At 37.5% G+C, this 23,380-nt stretch overlaps 1 protein-coding gene across 1 annotated transcript in view; it reads left to right on the plus strand.

Moving 5' to 3' along the window:
* GALNTL6 (polypeptide N-acetylgalactosaminyltransferase like 6) overlaps window positions 1-23,380 on the plus strand; it is a 1,082,002-nt gene that overhangs the window by 1,024,458 nt on the left and 34,164 nt on the right. The gene's annotated exons all lie outside the window — the stretch shown is intronic.

The following is a 23,380-nucleotide window of genomic DNA, read 5'->3' on the forward strand; positions in this document are numbered from 1 at the left end:
TTCTATTTGATTTCACTTCATGATCTAAAATGGAAAGAGCTGAATAGTCCCAGGTCCCAAATTTAAAATATCTGTCTCTTGGCATAAAAAGAACTATTGCACTAGGTTTAGTTCCATTCAATACTGTTACTATAGCCTTTTCCCTGTAGAAAAGATTATGCTAAAGCAAGAACTAAAATTGAATAGGGTACATTTATCCGAGCAATTTAACCTGCTTTTAGGAGAGGATATCAGGGGCAAGTGCAGGCTGGGCTGGATGCTAGCACCACCCCAATTTTCTTGGCTTTTCAGAAGCCAAGAATTGACTGTCATGCCTTGTGGAGGAGATTTTTCATCATGGTCGTTGGTTTTGCAGTGTGTGAGAGAAGATTTCATTGCCTATTTAATGTCTGACTGCAGAGCTCTGAAAAATAGGTTTCCCCAGGGAATAGTAGGAGAGACCAGTGTTCTCAGGTGAGCTGTCCCAGCACCCTGTAGAAAGTGTGCTCTGCAAGTCAAAGGTGTGTTGTATGTTTTGCTAAGGAGGTCCAAGAAGATGTCGTTCTCAGCCTTGACCTGGGATACTCAGGCATGAAGGAGAGAGAGGCCGTCACCACATGCTTCCTCTCCCATGATTTTGTATGTGTGTGTCATCCTGACGTTGTCTGCTTAAGTCAGCTAGCAATTCAGTTTCATCCTTTGCATCTCAAACATTTCATTAAAACTTCCCTGGAATATTAGTAATAATAGTCTGCTTGTATTAGTTTTAGCTATCTACCATGGGCTTAATTTACAGCAGTGGAAATTTAAAGTAAACACTAGAAAGACTTTCTTAGCCTAATGCGTTGGAAGATATAGGAATTTGTTACCCCAATAAGTGTTGAGTTTCTTCCAAAAGGTTTTTGGTTAAGGTCCTGTTTGCCATCTTTCTATGTTGACTTAAATGCACTCCTGTCTAGTAGCTAAGAAATGCACTTGAAGACCCCACAGTATCATTGTGGGGTTCACTGCCAGGTTAAAATCTCATCGATCTCTTCTCCTCCTTGTGTGGAAATATAAATTTTTGTTCATACCTGGTTATGACTTCAAACTACGACTGGTCACATTTTTCCACATTACCTGACTAAACTACAATTTGTATTTATAAAGTGCCTTGTCTGGAAACAGATTCGAAGTTTCCATTGAAGTTCTAGAAAAGATACAAGCTCTCGGAAATAATCACAAGAACTATCTTAGACCTGGGAGGTTATGCTAGTGTGTTTTTATCTACTGCTCTGGATTGCCTGAGGCCTTCACATGCCTCACCTGATCCCTGGGACATGAGCATTCATCATTCCTGGTTTAAATAATTAGACATAGAGAAGATCCAAGTTGGGTTTTTTGGTGTTGTTGTTGTTGTTAAGAAGATGGCAATTTCCTTTCCCCACACAATAAACAAGTATAGATCATATTTAGGCTTAAGAAGGAAGAAAATGGGGTGTAGTTCAAGGGCCAGTCACATTTGTTCAGTGAAGATGTGATGCACAGACAGAATGAAGACATAAAACATTGGAGGAAGACAAAAAGAAAGGAAACCAACCAGAGACAAGGGTTTGGACTGGTAAACAGTTTTGAAAAGTGTCTGTTTCCTCAGCCCCTGGGAGTATAAGTGAAACGTGCATTTAATGCAGGAGGACAGTGAAGGATTTCAAATGCAGCTGCATCTAAATGAAATTATGAAAAAAGAGAGACTATTTCCTAACCATATATTGGAAAATAACAATCTATTTCTTAATAGTGGATAAAAAATTACTAAAAATGAAGAATATATCTGTCGCCAACGTAATCTCTAAAAAAAAAAACTTTCAAAATTTTCAAACTTGCATGATTTCTTTTCCCTTTCAGAGAGATTTTTGTTTAGTAAACTTTTTATTTTGGAATAATATTAAATTTACAAAAACATTGCAAAGATAGTATATAAAGTTTGTATATACTCTTTACCTAGCTTCTTCTAAGGTTTTATGTTTACTACATTACCTGTTCCACCAGTTTTTTTACTAATGTCTTTTTTCTGTTCCAGGAACCAATTCAGTATATGAGAGGGCTTTTTAATATTCTGTAAACTTTAATTGTTAGATCAGGCGAAACTCCTAAATAAATGTAATAGGTGAGTTGCTGTTTTAGGAAGAAAGCGAAAAGGGGAATGCAGACTCTGTGGTTCTTCTAAAGCAGTTGTAGGAAGGAACCACAAGCCTCCAGTAATGTAAACACAAGAATCCTTTATGGGAGATCTGTGCCAAGGAGCAGGGCAACTCGCCGTTTTATGCACTTGTACTTGGAATGATTTTCCACCTGCTTCTCTGTGCCAGCCTGATTCTGGGTAAACAATGAAGTGCTTAGGCAATTCTTGGCTCTGGCAGTCAGCACTCAGCTTGTAAAGGATATATTACATACCATAAACAGCCTATAAACTGCTACTCATTTCTCTGATGAATTCAGCCGGATTGTTGCACTGGTCTCCTAACTCATCTCCCTGCTTCTGCTCTTTCCCCTTTCAGTTTATTCTCAACACAGTCCACTTAAAATGGGATATCAGGCCACTCCTCCATTCAAAACTTTCAATGGCTACTATCTTTCTCTGAGTGAAAATCAAAGTCCTTATCTACAAGACTCTAAGTGATCTGACACCTTTTGCATCCCCTCCAGTCTCATCTCATTCTATTCACCCCTACTCACTTCCTCTAGGTCTTTACCCAAAAAATTGTCTTCTCAGTAAGTCCTTCCCCAGTCATCCTATGTAAAATTTCAACAATCCACACACACATGCATGTATATGCTTATATACTCCCCATCTCCCTTTCCTCCTTTATTTTTCTCCTTAGCATCCATCACTATCTAACAAGCTATGTATCATGTTTATTTATTGTATTTCTCATCTGTCTCCCCCACTAGAGAGCAAGCTCCATGACACAGGAATTTTGTTGGTTTGTTGTGTGACTACTGCTTTTTGGCATCAAGAAATCATGTCCGGCATACAGTAGGTGCTCAATAAAATATTTGTTGAATGAAGGAAAAATGACTAAATGGAGGATCCTGGCTCCCTGTTGTCCCACTCACCATTCACTGCTCCACCCACATGCCTGTGTATCTGAAGCCTCCACAGGCACATGAGCTCTCTCTCTGCCCCATCGCACGGGGAGGAGTCTCTGTACCATGCCCTCCCTACCCATACAAAGTCTACCTTTTTGGAAAGCTTGGCCAGGAGGACAGTTTGAGTAATGAATCTCAGGTAACTGATTCTGATGGACTGTCAGGTCTATATGATAGTCAGACAAGATACAAGATATTCTGTTCTGACATCCTAAGGGGAAGGAGAAGAAACTCCAAAAGTGAAAAGCCTCTGTTCCAGCAATTTCCAAGCTCTCACTACCAGCTTCCTACTTAAAAGGCAGAAGAGCTTAAAGTCACATCTGGTACAGGAGTACTTTCCAGAAGTCATTCCATGCTCTGGTGCACAAGGGTAGTGGGGAAAGTGCAGAGGCAATGGGGCCTGGGGGGAAGGGGATAAATAGGACTCTGAGCCATGTAATAAGTCTAATGTCCTTTAGTGCTATTCAAATAAAAGCAATGTGCTTTTCCACAATGCTATGTTGGATAGGGTAAGAACAAGATTAAAGTGGAAAACTATCCTTAACCCACTCACATATGGAGTATCTCTTTTTGTGTCAAGACACTAAATGAAAGAAACAGAATTTCCTATTATTTTTCTCCTTCTCACCGCTTCCCCTCCTTAGAATTCATGGATTTCTTTTATAGTTAAAAAGAAGAGTTCTGCAGAATTCTAAATATCATGTGTAAGAGGGAATAAAAGATGTGAAATAGACAAGCGTGTCTTTTCCAACCAGTGCCATAAATTCTTTTAAGAAATGTCTGCTTACTGTCCTCAATGTGCCAATCTCGGCACATCAGTTTGTCATCTTGCGACTGTGCAAAAGTTTTTTAAAATCTTTATTTTAAAAATTCATGTCAATACCGAACTACTTCAGCTGCTTATTTAAATTCCTCCCTCAAGATTAATGTCACCCTGAATTGTGAAACATTCACAAAGACAGGCACCCTATATAATTCCAGTTCTTCTCTGCTGCAGGCTGCTGTCTTGACTGCTTTTAACCTGCTTGCTTGTTCTTTCTTCTGATGTTCTCACAGCACACAAGCCTTTTCAAATTTCTCCATATCAGCTCCCATGAAAGGAAGTTCAATACTGGGAGATGCGTGATCTGAAAGGCCATCTGAGGATGTGATATTGTCTCTTTCAAACAAATTCTGTGCGAGCACTGCTGATGTACGATGCCTAGGTAGAAGCCAGCACTTTCTGCACAATAAGTGAGATTCCCTCGCATTCTCATGGGAGAGACAGGGCCAGCTTTTCCTCACTCCCCTGCAGCCTAGTCTTGCAACTGGGAAAGCTGCAAAGTGAAATCGTCCTGCTATTCCCCTGGCAACTATGCAGGGAACTATCTCTGCCATTTAAGTGCTATATATCATGAAACGAGATCTTTAAATTAAGCAGTCATTCAGAGATGATGTGTCATTCTGAGTGCATTAGACTTGATTTGATCTGTCATTTATTTTCTCAAGCAGAAACAATGCTGGTACACTATGCTAATTCATCTCTCTGGAGCTCAACAACAAGGTTGAGAAAAATGCAGTAACACATAAAGAATTGCATTATCCTTTCAAATTTTACTATGTGTTTTCTGAGTTCTCCACAGCTGAGACAGGGTTATGAAAACCAATTTTAAATGTCTCATAATAAATATGATTTTAGTCCCGTATTCCCATATGAACAAATTTGACATCTTGGTGCCCCTACAGTGGCAATTTGACACAAGTCATAATGGAATCAGAGGTGCTTCAGAGGTAACAAGTTTTTATCTTCTACAATATGGCACTTATAAATATGCCAAGCAAAACTTTGTCTTTTTTTTCTGTTTATTTAGTTCTTCCTTAAAATATATGTATTTGTATTTGATATATGTTTACACACATAAATATATACATTTTGGGTTCATGTGACATGAGCAAATGAAATTTTAAGGGTATGTTAGCCTAGTCATGAATTAACCTCAATTTGTACTTTTCAAAGAAAAGTAGTACCTTTCTAATTCTGAGAGTGACACTAAATTAATAGAATTTGGGGATCACTCAATTATCATAACAGGATTTTCAATCCACAACCTCAGAGGGTTGGCATAAATGGAAGAATTCTATATCATTTTTCCAGTCATGGACATAGGAAAATTTCTGCCACATCCATTCTTTAGCAAAGTGACCTGCTGACTTCTGTTGTAGCTAAGAGTGGCCTCTGCCCTCATCTTGCCTTAGACATCCAGAAACCACCCACAGGTTGGTGGAGGCACAACAAAATATAGGAAAGTTGCCTGGAGTCCTGGAATAATTTTTTTAAAACAGCAAGTCAATTCTAAGTTATCCAGACTGATGCCAGTATGCATTATTGAGCTTGGAATTTGTTTTTAATCATTTGCAGGCTGGCAATAGTGAAAAACAAGAGCTAGTATTCCTCTAAGTGTCCTTGCAATGTATTGAGCTGTGCTGTTAGCAGCAGGCCTTGGTCAGCCCTGCTCCAAATTCTGAGTAGTTATTGCACTGCTAAAAGGTAAGCATCCCTTACATTCACAGTAGAGACATTTTTAGCAGCCTAAAGGTCAACAGTCAGTCTTAGATTTTGTGAGCAACATGAAACATAGCTACTTCTGTCTTGGTTTGGGAGGTGGGAAAATAAGCACTCCTATCCATTCAGCCTCTGTGGCTAAATTCTTTCTCTGTGTTTAATTTTCTTATAATTATTTCTTTGTGTTTTGATCCACTTGATTGCATTTCCTCTTATTGACATTAAGAGATACAGGAATTAACTTTTACCAGCTTATATTTCCAAAATTCTGTTTTTGTCAAATCAACAACCCAGTAGTATTTGGCTACACCAGCTCTTGCCTCAGATCTTTTCCTTCTTATAGTGACATGTATGGATCTTTCTGTTGAGCCTTTATTTCCCAATCGAAGTCATGCCTGCTAGTTGGTCAATTTCTGGAAAAGATGACCTATTATTAAGGCCCATTCTAAAGAGAAACTAAAATAACAAGATAATCTCAGGAACTTCACTTTTTAGACCACTCCCTACAACAGGAAGGACAAATCAGCTCTTCTTAGTCTTGTTCTAGACCCAAGTCATCCAGAACCAATCACACACATTCAAACTCTTTACCTACACTATTTTTTGGTCCGAATTGCATACAAGTCTGTAGCAAATAGTTTTGCTCCAGATTCCAACATTCAAGTACAGCCGTGCTATTGAAAATAATGAAAAACTATGAAGAATGATGTCAGGAATAAAAACTATGTTTTCTACAGTATTTTTGCTTTAAAATATACTGGGATTTCTGATGCTAAGAACATGGCGGCAGCATGTTTTTGCTTAATCATGAAGACCACACAGAACATTTAAGATAGCAAAAGATAAAACAAGTGGCACGGATATCCTCTTACATAAAACTGATAACAAAGAATCCCCCAAGTCCTCTAGAATATGGGTTGGTGTGTCTTAAACACCATGCAGCAACAGATCCTGTGAAGGACCAGCAGAGATAAGGAATCGGCAGAAAAGAAAAGAGGGAGTACTGACACTTCTACAGGGGGAGGTCTCAGAAATCGACAACAAATATTCATCCCCCAAAGGAGGGGATCTTTTACAGAGCAGGAATAAAAGCAATCAAATCTAAAAATTACCAGTGAAATTCAAACAACTCCTCACAGGCTCCAAACTGAAGGCAGGTGCAAAGAGACCAAAGGAAACCAGTCAGGCACTGTGGGAATGTAAACCATGCAGACGTGGACTTACCCTGCGAGCATCTCAGAAATGCTCCAAAATACTCCTTTTGGGGAAAACAGAGACTCATCCTATCCCCTAGCCCCACACTAAAAAAAAAAAAAAAAATTGCTAAGTTGGATCCAAAATGAAACACTGGGCATCCCAGGAAGAAGACAGAGCTTTCAGTATCAGAGAAGAGGTGTCTGAGGTAGACCTCAGAAAGGACAGAGCCACAAATAAATTTAAAGGTAATAACACTGCTTAGAACTGTAAACCACACAGAGTTAGAGGCAGGAAGTTTTTGTGAATTAAGCTGAGTCCTGAGAGACAGAAAAATGTCTACATAAAAAGGCCATATTTTTTAATTCTTCGCAGTAACAACAGAAAAGAGAGCCCTACACAGGAACTTCCCTCTAATAGTCCAAGAAAACGATCTCATTTATACATGAAAAATAAAAACAGATTATAACAAAACTCCAAGGACAGAGATAAAAGTGAAACAAATATAGTTCCAACAGGGAATGAAAACATATTATAGATGTGGCCAAAAAAAGATGAAAACTGCAACATAGAATTTCAAAATGAACTAAAAGAATCTTAAAAAAAAATCATAGCTTGAAGGAACCATACAAATCAGAATCAGAACAGCTTAGACGTGAGATGGTTAGAATGACATGAAATACAACTTTATAAAAAGAGCTGAGAAAACTCAGGAATGGGCTGGAAAAGAAAAAAAGTATTTTAGAAATGAGGGCTAAATTAGCAGGAACAAAAGAGCAAAGAGAGACCATAGAAAGCACGATAAGAGAAACTGAGGACAGAAGGGTAAGGGTGAAAATAATAAAACAGAAATAAAGAGAAGAGAAAAAAACAATGTGTCAAAAGGTTTGGAACAACAAAGACACATTGAATTCTCAAAGAAAGCACCCCATCCCCCCCAAAAATGAAAGACAACAAATATATAAAACAAATAATTTAAGGAAACTTTCTTAAAATAAAAGATTTTAATCTACATATTAAAAGGACCATATCTGAGAAATTCAACTGAGAACCATCAACACTGAAACACTTTCTGATAAAACAGTTGTATTTTTTTAAATGAAGGGAAAAAATTGTGCATTCAAGCAAAAAGAATAAATCAGACTTTGAAGCATGAACATTTTGTACCAGAAGACAATAGAGCAGCGTTGTAAAGATGCTTAAGAAAATAAAATATGAGCTGAATATTTTATATCCAGCCAAACTATTTTTCAAGTATAAGAAAGGCCAGGGAAAAACAGTTATAAACATTCAAAAACTCAGAGTTTATTTTTACCAAAGCATTTTGGAGGAACCTGCTAGAATATGAGCATCAGAAAACCAAGAGCTGTTTGAAGAAGGCTGGCATAGATTATGAAAAAGAGTCAGAAAGAAGAATTTGATGTTATCTGATAATGTAGAAGTAATACAAGTAACAAATGCAGAAAGTGAATGGAAACCCTAATGAGTTTGCTGACTGTCCCATACGCATCAACTAGGAATAAAGGAACATCACATGTGTTTGGACACTGGGGGAAATGAAAGAAAAGGGGAAAAGTTTTTAGCTAACTTTATTATTCCTTAGAGAAGGGTATATATAGTTAGGCATTATCTAAAAAAACAAAACTTCAGATATTATATAGAACATTAGTGAAAGGTAACTAGGTAAAAAACACAATTCATATTAAGTACCAAAGATTGGAAAGAGAAAACAGACCACATGATGAAAGACTGTCTAGATAACAATCAATATATAATAAATCAGTACGTCAGAAATGAGATCAAACATATAAATAAGTCTACTGAAAGAAAAAATTCAGAATGACTAGTAAAGGAAATCTAACTCTCTGCTTATAAGACACACCTAAATCAAAATGATACAGAAAGATTAAAAATTAAAGAATAGGCATAAATATATCAGGCAAATTCAAGTAATGAGAAAGCAGTGTTTGAGATCTTGATATGAAAAAAGATGGAATACAGGGTAAAAGAAAAAAAAGAAAAGACAAGGAAAAGATAAAACATTAAAAGAAGCTAGAGGAGACATTATAATACCAAAGACTAATTTGTCAAAAAACAAGTTTCATAATTCAGAAACTGCTGGAAATGCAAAGAGAAATGGACAGAGACACATAAATAATAGGACACTTAACACACCTCCCTCAGTCCAAAACAGAATAGCTGAACCAAAATTAATAAGGATCTATAGAACCTAAACCATGTAATCAATAATGTAGCTCTAATATGCATATTTAACTCTGAAACATTTTTTGGATTTTCCTTATTTTCAAGTGCACAGATTTAAAAGTATACTAATGTTATTAACAAACAAGATTGTAAGCTTATATAAAGAGATCCAAACCTAAAATTAAAGAAATAAATACTCTATAATCTTAAACCTAAATTGGAAATTTCAGTGTCAACTCATGGTTTGCTTCTTGCTTTCTGAAAATACCAATTTTCTAGCTTTGTCCACTCAAAAAGTCTAGAAACAATTTCAATCCAATCTCAGTGAGCATACTAGTTCTCAATTGTGGTCTCTAAGTAGAATTCCTCACTAAATAGAACTAAAGATTCTGAGAAAAATAGTTGATTCCAGTTGTGGGGGAGGAAATGTAGAAGAAGGTGGGCTGGATGTTTTGTTACTCTAGAAAGCAGGAAGGGAAGGAAGCTTCCAAGGGCTGATGCAGGTCTTGTCTAAAGGACACAGGAGTCAGTGAGAAGAGGATCCCACTTCCCATAGGTGAGACAATATGAATATCAAAAAAAGTGCCTAGTTAAAAGAAATATTGAATACATAAAAAGCTGCAAATTTATAATTATACTTTTTAAAAAGGGGCAGGAGTTACAGAGAAACAAAATAAATCTCATCAGACATCATTGGCAGTTGCTAAGACAGCAAATCACTACTCTGAAAACTGACATATAAGGGAAACAATTAGGAATTTTTCTTGCTTTTCTGGTATAATAAATATGTATTTCACGATGTGCAAAGAGTACCAGTAGTTGAGGGATTTTTTTTATACAGATGCCCAGATAATAAATTAAAAGAGAAAGATAGAATCAGACAAATCAAAATTTTGCAACTCCCAATGCAATAGTTGATCCAAGCAATGGTCATCATGGGATGGTAAAACCATTACACAAAGCATTAATGAAAAACTTTGCAATAAAATTATAAAACTACTGTCACCTAAACCCACTGATCAATTTCAGCACCACTGAGTCATGCACACATTCTGATATGATATGGTGCAATGTAAAGGCATTTTAGACAAGCTGGGAAATCAAGAACCATCCCTGAAATATTCTTTTTTAAAAAAAAAAAAAAAAAAAACCAAAAACTTGACACTGAATCTCATCAAGACTTTAGCTCTAACTTCAGTCTACAGGAAATTCGAGAGTAGAGAAATATTTAAGTAGTACCTCAAGCCAAATCTAGAATATAGGAACCTAATTTCTTCAGTAAATCCATGGCAGAGAGAAAAGAGGAGGAAGGAGAAACTGTTCTAGAGTGCAAGACACTGACAAGGTGCAAGTACAATGAAATCAAACCTGTTTAAATCATAAATAGAATAAACTAACTGAAAATAAAGATATTTTCAGACAACCAGGGTAATGTGAATATGGATATTAAGTAATTATAGTTAATTTGTGAATTTGTGAGAAAATATTCATTCTCTCTCTCTCTCTCTCTCTCTCTCTCTCTCTCTCTCTCTCTCTCTCTCTCTCTCTCTCATTTTAAGAACCTTACTGAAGTGTTAGGGGTGAAATGACATGATGTGTGTTGTTTCCTTTAAATATCTCCAGCAAAACGGGAAGAATTGGGGAAAAAAATAGATGAGAAAGTAGAGCAAAATGCTGATGAGTTTCGAAGTTCAGTGATAGCTTATAGAAATTTTCTTAATAAACAGTTTTTAAATGCATAGCCTTTGAAGGTATGTGGGAACATAGTAACTATTGGGAAAGAGAAAGCATAAGCGTGCTTTCTGATGATGTTGTAGGTAGTCAGGCATCATTATTTTTATTTTACTTGTACCCTAGAGCTAAAACCATAATATTACAACACATCATTATATTCTATAATAGTTGAATGTCATAATGCCTTGATAGTATCACATTTTACTCAAAGTTTGCATTTAGGATATTTATTAGTTCTATCTTAGAACTGGTATGGAATAACATGAGACAAGATGTTGTAAATATATGAGCAGATGGTACCATTTTTTCTGCCAGAATCAATCAATCAATCTCTTTCTCTACCTCTCTCTCTTATTTCCAAAGGTTGGAGCACTGGTGATTAGTTGTCTAGAAGACTTTATTCTTTCTCACCAGTAAATAAAATAACTTTGAAATCACACTATCATTAGTAAAATTTATAGAAGAATTCATGTTTTCAAAATGCTTATTATAATCAGTTTAATCCTCCAAAAGTTCATGATACACATGGCCCAATTATTCATCATTTCACTAGATAGTAATAGAGGACACACTGGTATTAAAAAAGAGAGAAAATAGAAAAGAGTCACTACTGGGCCATGTTCAGGGGAGATTCTAATCACCACAGCCAAAATTACTATGTAGCAATCTGAGTCAATCATTAATAAGGTCAAAATGATCCTTTCATTTTCAGGTATAAAGAAATAATCCTATCTGGTGAAGTTAAGTAGCCAAACATCATAAGATAGATTGTTTTATATAAAATAGTATAAATATAAAAGTTATTTAAAACACTAAGAGTCACATAAATAAGTGCAAAAGTTAAGCAGGTGTCTAAGGCAGGGCCTCTAAAATTCACATATGCATATCTCTGCAGGGGTCCTCAGCCATGTGCCCAGGACTAGTCCATGGAGACACAGAAAACCACAGCATATCTTCCCAATATATCAATTCTACTTAAAGTTTAATCGGCAAATAACATCACATAAAAATAGCATTGATACAAAGGGAATATGTTACTAATATAATGCGCACTGTATCACATTTTTTAAATAGAATGAATATTTTATGAAAATGTTGCACTTCAATCTGAGATTGCTAACTCCCCAGATACATGCTCACCTTCCCTGTGGTCAGCCTTGTCCACATAGAAAGGTTTGGAAGACACCAGCCTATGGAAAAAGATGGATGCTTGAAGCTGATTTTCCTCTTTGAAGATCTAAAAGCTCACTCTTTTCTATCCCAATAGACTGACTTTCCCCAAATAAAATAAACAGGAGGCTGAGATCAACACCAAAATGTCCGTTATTAATTGACAATGAAAACTACAACTGCCAGATCTCAGAAACCCACGAATGAATAAAGTCAGAGCATCTGGTCTCAGAAAGCTATGCAGGCATCAAGTGCTCATTGGAAAACCCTTTATTGATTTTGGATGAGAAATTGCTGTCAAAGGGGAGAGAAAAACATGAAATCAATATCATCAGCACACTCTCTCCATGTAAGCAGACTACATAGGAGTCAAAAAATTGTTTGATGAACGTGGAATCATAACAAAGGCAAAGAGAATGTTTAACAGTAGAAGGGATGCCAATGGGTTTGATTTGCCAGAAAGTACAGCACTTGAAGTCTGCTGGCTACAGCCTCCCACTTTCGTCTCACTCCTAGGGATAGCCCTGCCATTGAGGCTGGGAATATTTGAGTAGGTGGTGACCCTGGGCAGCATTTGAATGGGACTGCCAACATTTACTACTCTGTCACCTTTTTCTGTCCCTCCAGTACTGAACAACTCCTCATCAGCATATTCTTTCTCTTTTCTAAGCTGAGCTACTGAATGGGTCATTGTGGAATTTTGCTGGGCATCCTGTCTTCTTTGGGTGACCTGACATAACTACTATCTGACCTAGCAAGTGTTCTTGGACCACCAGGTACTCTACTAATAACAAATGAATGCTGAGTATTTCAGACATGGTGTTAGCTGTCATGTAGCTTAAGGACTAGTGAGCTCCAGTGAGGGCAAGGTGCTTTCATCATTTTCATGGACGGTCACCTCACTCCCAGCATAGTGTGCTTGAAACTCTCCTCAATGTGCATAATGACTTCTGAGGAGACCACGTCTGCAGCCATGACAGAATTGGAATGTATCGTTCTTCAGTAGTCCCTACCTGTACATCCCCCAGAAAGAGCAAATCCACAACTCATCCCTTGGTGTTAAAAGATTACCTGACATAAGTGCATAAAAAAGAAATTTAAAGTACCCCCTATCTAAAAGAGAAATTACATTGAATTCATTTCCATGCCAAAGTGAAAGTAAGCAAATAACTTCTGAAGAAAATTGTTCCACACTTCCCTGAAAAGTCTAATTTTCCAGAAATATTCTGGAGAGAAGTTGGAAGCTAAATAAAACAAGGAAACCGAATATGGAAAAATAGGTTGTTTTCAATAGTGTCAGACTCAACCATGACATTCTGAGTTAGCAAATGGGGAACAAGAAGTTCAAGTTCATGTCTAGCCTGTATGTCAATTAAATTGAACAGAGCAATGCAAGAGTTTCCCATTTTTCAAATACTCTTTCTTCTTCCTCTTCCTCCCTCCCTTTCTCTTTCTCCCCCTCCCCCTCCCTTCTCTCTCTCTCTCTCTCTCTCTCTCTCTCTCTCTCTCTCTCTCTCTCTCTCTCTCTTCAAATGAATTATAAAATTGCATATGGAATTTAAAAGCAGACTGGTTTCGAATCTTCCAGCTCATTCAAACATTCTCCCAACTTTAGGAACACTTTGAACTGTCCTGCTTGGTTACAAAACACAGATGACACAGCTGGAAAACCTAACTGTGAATACTTGAGCTGTATATTGAGAACATAATCTTGATTAGTTTCTAAAGAAGATAATATGGATTGAAAGGGACTTTAATCTCAATTAAACTAGTAAATTAGAACTAAAGAAGTAAAATAAAAATGAAAATACTTACCACTTCTTGCTGCAGCTGCAGCTGGTCTTAACTTCCTCTTTGTAACCTGGAGTAATCCCAGGCCTTTGGGGAATTTCCAGACAGTTCTCTCTTCTAAGATAATTATCACCTTTATAGATAAACCCGTAACACTATATATCTTTGCAACTTTTTTTCTTATGTGTAAAATGGGAGTGGAACACTTATTGGTGTAAGATATAATCAGTTCTACATACACTGAAAAAGTTGTATTTACTCAGAGGCCGTACTGAGCATGTCCCCTCTCCTAATTTTCACCCCACAGCAAAGGAATTAGGTCCTGCCTTAGATGACCTGCCGCTCCCCTCCAGACCCCACAGCTTGGCTTTTTCTTTTTCATGGATTTACAGACAGTAAAAGCAAAAGTCCCAATCACCACCAAATATGCACCACACAATATTTTTGTGTTGTCGTAAAATATATGTAACATACAATTTATCATTGTATCCAGTGACATATTAGTTCAGTGACATTAAGTACCTTCACTTTGTTGTGCAACCATCACCACTATCCATCTCCAGAACTTCTTCATCAGCCCAAACTGAAACTCTGTAACTATTTTTAGTAGTCAGCTCAGACTGCCATAACAAAATGCCATAGACTAGGAGCTTAAATGACAAATTTTATTTTCTCACAGTTCTGGAGGCTGGAAATTTGAAATCAGGATGCCAACATGGTCTGGTTCTGGTGAGGGCTCTCTTCCTGGCTTGCAGACAGCTTTGGGTAGTATTGACATCTTCACATACTAAGTCCTATGATTCATGAACACAGGATGCCTTTTCATCTATTTATGTCTTCTTTAAGTTCTTTCAGCGTGTGTAATATTTTAACCAAATGTTTCCACAGGCTCATTGCCCTTCTGCCCAGGCAGATCTCTGAGCCTTGCCTCTTCTGTCCACATGGCACAATCACCATAGGACACCTTACTACAGAATAGAGCCAGAGAGTGAAAACAGAGGTGGACACTCTGCCCTGGAGGTGATTTTTGGCTCTATTGTCCCTGGCCCCAGCTTCTTTGTTTATTTGTGAGAATCAATTTCACTGTTCCTTGAGAATGAAGACCAGCTACCAAAATGGGATCTGACAGCTCAGTCAGCAGCCAGTCAACAGGTGATAACTGAGACTCAGAGGAGGAACTGAAATCTACAAATAGCAAGTGTGAGGCTTTCAGAGGCTCTTGAGGCCCCAACACAAGGGTTGAAATTCCAAGTCCACCACTGACTTACTATAAACGATGCATTGTGTAGCAGGGTGAATGGTGGCCCACAAAAAAAGATATGTCCTAATTAAATCCTAATTTCTAGATACTGCGAATATGACTTTATTTAGAAAAAGGGCCTTTTCAGATGAAATTAAGTTAAGGATTTCAAGACGAGATCATGCTGGATTATCGAGGTGGACCCTAAATCTAATGACAAGAGTCCTTGTAAGAGATGCTCAAAGAGACACATAGAGCAGATAAGAAGACCATGCGAAGACAAAGGCAGAGATTGCAATAGCAGCCACTAGCCCAGTAATGCCAGCAGCCAAGCCACCAGAAACTTGAAGAGGCAAAGAACAAGATCTCCTCTAGAGCAGGAGGGAGCACAGCACTGCCAACTTCTTGATTTCAGACTTCTGGCCTCTGGAACTATGAGACAATAAATTTCCAGTCACCAGGTTTGTGGTAATTTGTTACAGCAGCCACAGGAAACTAAGACACCTTGGTTTCTTCATTGCAAAATATGAATAATAATAGTACCTACCTCATAGAGTTATTATTATTAAATGAAATAATCCATAGAAAGCAATTAGCATAGGACCCAACACAGCAAGCTCTAATAAAATGTTGGCTATTATTTGCTGCCACTGAAACCTCAATAGCACTACAAATGGATAGAGGAAGCAACACACTACCTAATCACACAAGAAGCAGAGGTTCAAGTAAAATAATTTTTGTTTTGCATAAGACCCCTCTCAGATTTTTCATTTTTTGTTATTTTCTTTTTTTTCTTAAGGTAAAACCTACAGTCACTTTCTTGTTTACCAAGGCCCATGGGGTACAGGGAAACTATCACATCATACATTTCAAAGAGCAAATACCAAGCTCCCATGTATTCATGCACTGGGGGTTGGGAGAAAGCTGTATATGCAATAAACATGTCAAACAGTCCTTACGGGCCACCAGATATATACAGCAAGAATACATTGTGTGTCAAACTTTGTGTCTATATATGTGCACATTTTTCTGGAGAATTTATAGCATTCAGCAAATTCTCAGAGTCTGTGACCCAAAAAAATAGTTAAAAATCAGTTACATAAAATGATACTCACAGCCTTAAATAAGAAGATTAAGGCCAGGCTCAAAAAATAAACCAAGCAAGTAACACTTTCAGCTCAGGGGCCACCTGCAGCTCAAAAAGTCATTGTTGGAGCTTTGCCCATGACCCCATTCCTGGAATAAGAAGAGATGAGTCAGGATCGGGGTAAGGGATTTGAGAGATGAATGAACAGTAAATGGCTTTGACACTCTAGCAATCTCGTGTATAGGTCTGGTATGTGTGTGGTAACAGAAAGTGGATAGTAAACATGACCAACAAAAAGTTCTAGCAATAAATTCCTTTTAAATCATTTGAAAAATTTAATGTTTGGTCAGGCCTCTTTGTGAAATTCTAAGATTAATTGCAATAATTATGACTAATAGCTGTCATTGTGACCCCTCTCATTTATTAACAGAGAAACTAGCTAGAAAATAGTTAACATTTTTCTTTATTTAAAAGGCAATTATTGAGTAAGTACTATATGTTATGGACTAAATTGTCTCTCCCCCAAAATTCATATGGTGAAATTCTAACTCCCAATTGATTATATTTAAAGATAGCATCTTTAGGGAGGTAATAAAGATTGAAAGAAGCCTTAAGAGTGGGGCCCTAATCCAATAGAATTGGTGTCCTTATAAGAATAGGAAAAGACACCAGGAATGTGCACACACAGGGAAGAGACCATATAAAGACACAGGGAGAAGGCAGCCATCTGCAAGCCAAGGAGAGAGGCCTCAGGGGACACCACACCTGTTAACACCTTGATCTTGGATTTCCAGCCACCCAGTCTATGGTACTTTGTTATAGCAACCTTAGTAGACTAATACACTATCAACCAAATACATGCCAGATGCCGGGGTTACAGAGATAACTAAGGCATAGCTTTTCCTTAAGAAAGTCTCACTGGCTTGAGGTGACACTGCAGGCCACTGCTGGAAACAGAACCCAGTCTCCAAAGGCCAGCAGATGCTAAGGTTGGGTCTGCCTCACCTGAGCTGGTCTGGACTAGAGGTTTAGGTTTCACATGCACCCAGACTCATTAAACTAGAGCTTGACCACTGTTGACTTCTTTCAAAACCTTTTTGGTTGTTCTATATTGTTTTGTTTTATCAGTTCTATTCTACTTTATTTTCAAGGAGAAATGGAGTCTCATTCCCTCCCAGAGAAAGGATAAGTCTGGTTTTTGACATCCGCCATTCATATCACAATCTAACCAAACCCCAACCACCTCATTTTCGGAACTCTCCACTGATTAGCTGCACTCACAGTTAAGAAATTTGGGAAGAGGGAGATTAAGAAAAAAGCTTAGATTGGAAGTAGATATAAAATTATCATTCGGAAAGCTGATCAGAGCATTTTAGTATTTTAAGATTATCTCACCAACTGTTGTGTAACATGGAACCTGGGGGTGGAATTTCTGACGTTACTGGTTTGGAAGTAGTACGTTTGCTTTTTTACAGGAAATATCAATCAGTTTTCCCTATCAGTTTTTCATGAATTTCCCTTGCAACAAAAAAACAATGATGGAATGCTGGTCAGTGTGACTCAGAATTTTAAGGCTAGACCTTCAAAACTCAGCTGTTTCTGTTCCCCATTTGATTGATTTTTGTGTCAGGAGGTAAGAAATAGGATTGAAATATTCCTGACCAGTCCTCAGTTTTGAGCTCTACAAAGTGGAAATGATATGGCTTCATAATCTAAGGCCCATAGAAAAATATTGCAGGGAAGTAGTTATACCAGGAAATATTTTACAAACATAACATTACAGTTTCACTTGCCAGATGCAATTTGACATTTTCACATTTTTTTCCCTTGAAGACCCAAGTCACCCCTTTTAATATGCTGAGTATGTCTAACAATGATGAAATTTACAATTAAAAACTCAGACCCTATTATTTTACCTGAAAATAAAGACAATTTGCTGACCTTCCTTAGAAGACTGCCTATTAAACTCAAAAAATGGGTTCAAGAGAATCTACTTCTCTGGAGAACTTTAAAAGCCCACAGATTATCATGTGTCCCAGGGATTTTGCACCAGGGTTAAAGGGTCACATCCTTCCCTGGATCAGCCCTATGATTTTGACTGCACATCTTCATTAACTAATGGTCCTAAATCTTACACAAGAGCTTAACAACTGTATAGTAGACAAGCTTTTAAACCTGCCCACATTTTAACCATCTGACCTGAATTCCAAGGAAGAATTACCTTATGTAGACACCGTGTTGTACAAGCAGTTTTTCAAGTACTAAAAATATGCTTTATCTTCAAAGCCTGTGGCTATTGCCCTTGGCTTTGAGGATAATCTTGGAAGTGGTTTTTCATGATTGTACTAGAACCGGAGCAAATCTTAGATTTATTGACAATTCATATATGAATCCAAACACTGGGAGAAGTGTTTGTATCCATAAAATAGCACTCTAGGAAAAAAAATGACAAGAATATTAAATATGGAGACATTGGTTAAAAGAGCTGGTGCTTGCCCAGCACAACGTGGCTCAGTCTGAAGAGACCACTTCATGACATTTTCAAAGTGATGGTGCAGGAAGCATGAAGACCAACCGTTTCCAACTTTCAGGTCACCTTGAGCTTTTTCCCACAATCTGGGGCCACACTGCCTCCACAGCACATAAGCTGATGGTTCCTGTGGCTTGCATTTGCCTTCAAAATAGCATTTCCTGCTTTTCAACCTCTCGACACAGGTTTAATTAATGTTACTAGTAGCATGGGAACTCCTTTTACTATAGATTCCTTCTCTCCACAGGCTACCAAAAAAGTACTATTAGCTTCTGACTTAAAATGCTTTTCTTGACTTTCAGATATCCTTTGGATGAGTTTTTCTGTAGATATTCTCGGACTCTCACTGTAAAATTTTCCATCAGATTTCATTTTCCCTCCTCCTGTACACCTGTAATTTATCTGAGTTTTGTAAATTGCAGGGAGGAAAAGAAGGGCTCAAGAAAACCTGTTCATCTCCTGAATTACTGCTTACAACTTGTTTATCATGCTTGCTTTCATGTTTCCAACATGCAATAATACACATTTTGTTTCATAAAATGTGTGTATATTTCATACCAAAACATGATTGTTGCCACCTGAGCTTTCAGAAAACTTTGCTCAGCCAAGCCGGCTATTGGTCAGTCCTTCACTCGATCCTGCCTCTGTTCCAACAGTGAACTCATGAGAGGATATATAATAAAATACTTCCTTTATTGACTTTATGAAATTACAACACCAAAGCTTAAAGAAAAAATTCAAGCTAGAAAAAAGAATTCATAGTTTCTGAAGGTTCAAATTCTTATGTGTTCCAAAAACACAAATTGTCCTATGTTCTCTGCTTTACAAAGGGTCAGTCCAAACTGGCAGCTTTCTAATCTTCAAGGCCAGGAGGAGAAGGCAGAAATAAACTTCCACTCAAGCACAGTCAAGTGGAGTGGGGTACACCTGTATGTTGAACACAGAATGAGGCACTTTCCAGTGAACTGTGTAGGTAGGATAGTCACCACTCTTCTGCTATTTTCTAACTTTTCCTATCAGAAAATGAATTTTTTTAAAAAAAATCCAGGTTCAAAATCTAGAGTCTCATGCAAAGGTTAGGAAATGGTTTCTCCTCTTAATCCCCCATAATGATTTCTCTTGTACCACCACAGTCTACCCCAGAGTAGAGCCACAAAGGGGTAACCAAATGTTCCTATTCGGTCTTAGATCTCAATGAATTGATTGTCACTTCTCCAACCCTTGGAAGCTCCCTGAGTGTTAAAGTCACTTTATATCTAACTCTGCTTCAATGTCTCTACCTAGATCAGACTCTAATCCAACTTTTGACTATGGTCACTTCTTTTCTAAATCCAAGAACTTATAGCCTTCTTTAATCTCCATATATTCCTTTGAGCTCAATAAAGCATTTACCACAGATATATCATCCCAAATGGCACTTTTCTGGTGAATTAATTATAAACATTATCATTCTGTGGTGTAAGGAGCACAGGTCTAGGAATCAGAGACATGGATACAAATCCTGCCCGCCATCTGCTGATTTTATAATCTTGGACAAACCACTAACTTTCTTGGAGACTCACTTGCAAACGTAAATGAATACACAGCATGGTGGTGGTGCAGATTAAGTGAAATGATGGTTGTAAAAACATCTAGCTCAGTATGAAACAGGGATCCTAACTTCTTTTCCTTCTATCAGAGGAGAGTTGCTTACCTTAATCCCAAAGAGAAGTAGCTTATTTACACAAATTTCCTTCTGTGTCTGTGAAAATCAAATTGTTTTTGGCAAATGACCCTTAGCTTAAAAGTTCCTGTTGTGATGGTGGACATGTTTCACAAATAATGTCACAATACTTAACTTCAAGTGGCAGGACATGGTTTTAGAAAAAGACTATTTGGAGCAGAACACATCTAATTCTGAATGCCTCTGGTAATATTTCTGCGAAGGGCTCATCTTTCTCTTGTATAATGTAAGCCAGCCTTCTGAAATGAGTGGTTCTAGTAAGTCCCAGGGCGTGAGAGATGCCAAAGCAATTACATTTATGGTAAATTCAGAAGAGGAAAATGTGCACAAGATAGGAAGAAAATCTCTGTGGGCATAATTTCAAGGAAAGGCGCTAGTTGGTCTCTGCCAGCAGTCGTTGGATGTGACTAGCATGGAACAATCAGAGATGGAATGGATCTGTTCGAGGAAAAATGGTGCGATGGCCATGGGGCAAAATCTTAAATAGTGAAAAATCCTATAAGGATAACAGAATAATTTTTAATGCTTTATATTTACATACAGTTTTTAATTTCTAAAAGCACTTCATAATTTTTTTATCTGCGTCTCAGATGAATTACATCAGGGCTTATGTATAATTCTATCCTCAAGTCTCCTCATCCCAAAATGTTGGGTTTTTTAATTTTGCTTTTCCCCTGTGTGTATCTTCCCCATCACTGTCAAGCTTCTTGAAAAGGAAGCTTCCATTTCTTGACACTATCATCTCCCAATTTTCCTCAGTCCATTTGGAAATCTGTCTTCTGCCTCCACTCACTACACCATAAAAACTGTCCTTTGAAAGGTCACCTGTGACCTCCTAATGCCAAATCCAACAACCTCTTCCCAGTCCTCCTCCTGCTTGACCACTCTGTGGAATTTGGCACTGTTGACCCTTCCACCCATTGCATGAAACTCTTCCCCCTGTCTTCTTTCTGATTCTCCTCTTCCTTGCCCTTTCTCGTTCCTGGCTACTATTTCTTTACCCACTTCCAAAAGAAGAGATTCCCCAGAGGAAAGATGAGATTCCTCATCTTGCTTCATATTCTTTGTTTGAGTAATATTACATACTTCTGTGATTTCAGTCATTACTCATATGTGGTTGCATCAGTAGGAGTCCAGTCAGGAGACAGAAATCATGCTAGTAATTTAAATAGGGAAGTTTTAATATTTATAAAATTGTTAAGTAGCCAAAGGGGTAAAAGAGGATCTAAAGAGTGCAGAAGCAGCAGCTTCAAAAAACAGCAACCACCTTTCGGGCTGAGGGAATGTGAGCAAGGCAGGAACTTGGAAACAGAGGAACTCTCCAACCCTTCCCCCACCAAGATTGAGATTCAGACCTTACTTGATGCAACATGGCCACTACAGACATGAAGCCAGTCGTGATGAAGAAACTTGCAGGACTAGCAGCTGCTGCTAATCTCTGAGGGTTACTTCAGTGGTGGCTACTTTCTTCTACATCTCTCCACATGCCAATTTGCTGGCTATCATATGGAAACATTGCACACACCAAAGAAGGAGAGACACTTCCTTCTGTTCTGCCTTTCCAGCGTCCCTGAAGGATCCTCTATTAGCAAAGCCTATAACTGTATGCACTAACAAAGGAGAAATGTCTGCAGGGTTCATCTTGAGAATCACAATGTAAGGCAAAGAAGGATTTAAAGTTAAGAAGCAGTACATTAATAATTGCCACAATGGATAATTTCCAAATATGCATTTCTTACCCTAACCTCTCTTCCAAATTCCAGACTTCCGGATGTCTATATATCAATGTCACAAAGGCACCTCAAAACTCAGCATGTCTTCTTTATTATCCACATGTAAGCAGTTGTTTTGACCTGTAATTGCTATCTGGAAAATGTCTCTGGAATACATCTCTTCCTTTCAATATATATATATATATATTCTTTGGACATACTCCAGAACTCCCACAGTTCAGTTTCTCATTATCAATTAGTACTAGTCCCCATGCTTATAATTGCATAACTCTCCATCTGTCTTTCCCATAATCACCAAAATTTACTGCCTAAAACAAGTTTTTCTTCTCAAAAACAGCTAATAATCTCTTTGCCAACAGAACAAGATCTACGTCCCTTATCTTGATATTCAAGACCCTTCACAAAATGGTACCAACCTACCTCCCCAGTCTCCTTTCTTACTATATCCTGATACTGCTACTACTACTATAAAGGTTAATATTTAATATGAGCACTTAATATGGGCTAGATACTAGTATAAGCACCTTATTGTATAACTCATTTAATACACACATCAAATTTATGAAGTGTTATTATCTTCATTTTACAAAAGAAAACTGAGGCAAAAAGAAGTTAAGTAACTTGCCTAAGGTCACACAGCTAGTAAATAGTAAATCAGACTCTAAACATAGGCATTTTAACTCCAGAATCTGTGCTCTTAACCACTACAGTATATGTCTCCCTAAAAATTAATAAATGTAGGGACAAATTTAACCAATGAGGCAAAAAACTTGTACACTGAAATTAAAGATCTAAATAAATGCAAAAGCATCCTGTTTTTATGGATTGGAAGACTTAATATCATTAAGTGGCAATATTACCCAAACTCATCTGTAGATTCAATGGAATCCCAAGCAAAATCCCTATGGCATATTTTGTAAAAGTAGATAAACTCATTCTCAAATTCATGTGGAATATCAAGGAACCCTGAACAATGAAAACAATCTTGAGAAAGAAGGACAAATTTGGAGAATTCACACTTCCTAATTTCAAAATCTAAAAGCTACAGTAATAAAAAAAAAAAAGGTGTGGTATAGGTATAAGGACAGACATATAGACCAATGGAATAGAATAAATCACCAAGAAATAAACCCTCATATATGGTCAATTAATTTTTGGCAAGGGTGCCAATATCACTCAATGAGGAATGGACAGTCTATTCAACAAATGGTTCTGTAAAAACTGGATATACACTGCTATCTTAGTCCTTTTTCTGCAGCTATAACAGAACACCACAGACTGGGTAATTTATAAAGAAAAAAAGCTTATTTCATTCACAGTTCT

The sequence above is a fragment of the Cynocephalus volans genome, chromosome 13 (genome assembly GCF_027409185.1).
Source record: "Cynocephalus volans isolate mCynVol1 chromosome 13, mCynVol1.pri, whole genome shotgun sequence".
NCBI classification, from domain to species: domain Eukaryota; kingdom Metazoa; phylum Chordata; class Mammalia; order Dermoptera; family Cynocephalidae; genus Cynocephalus; species Cynocephalus volans.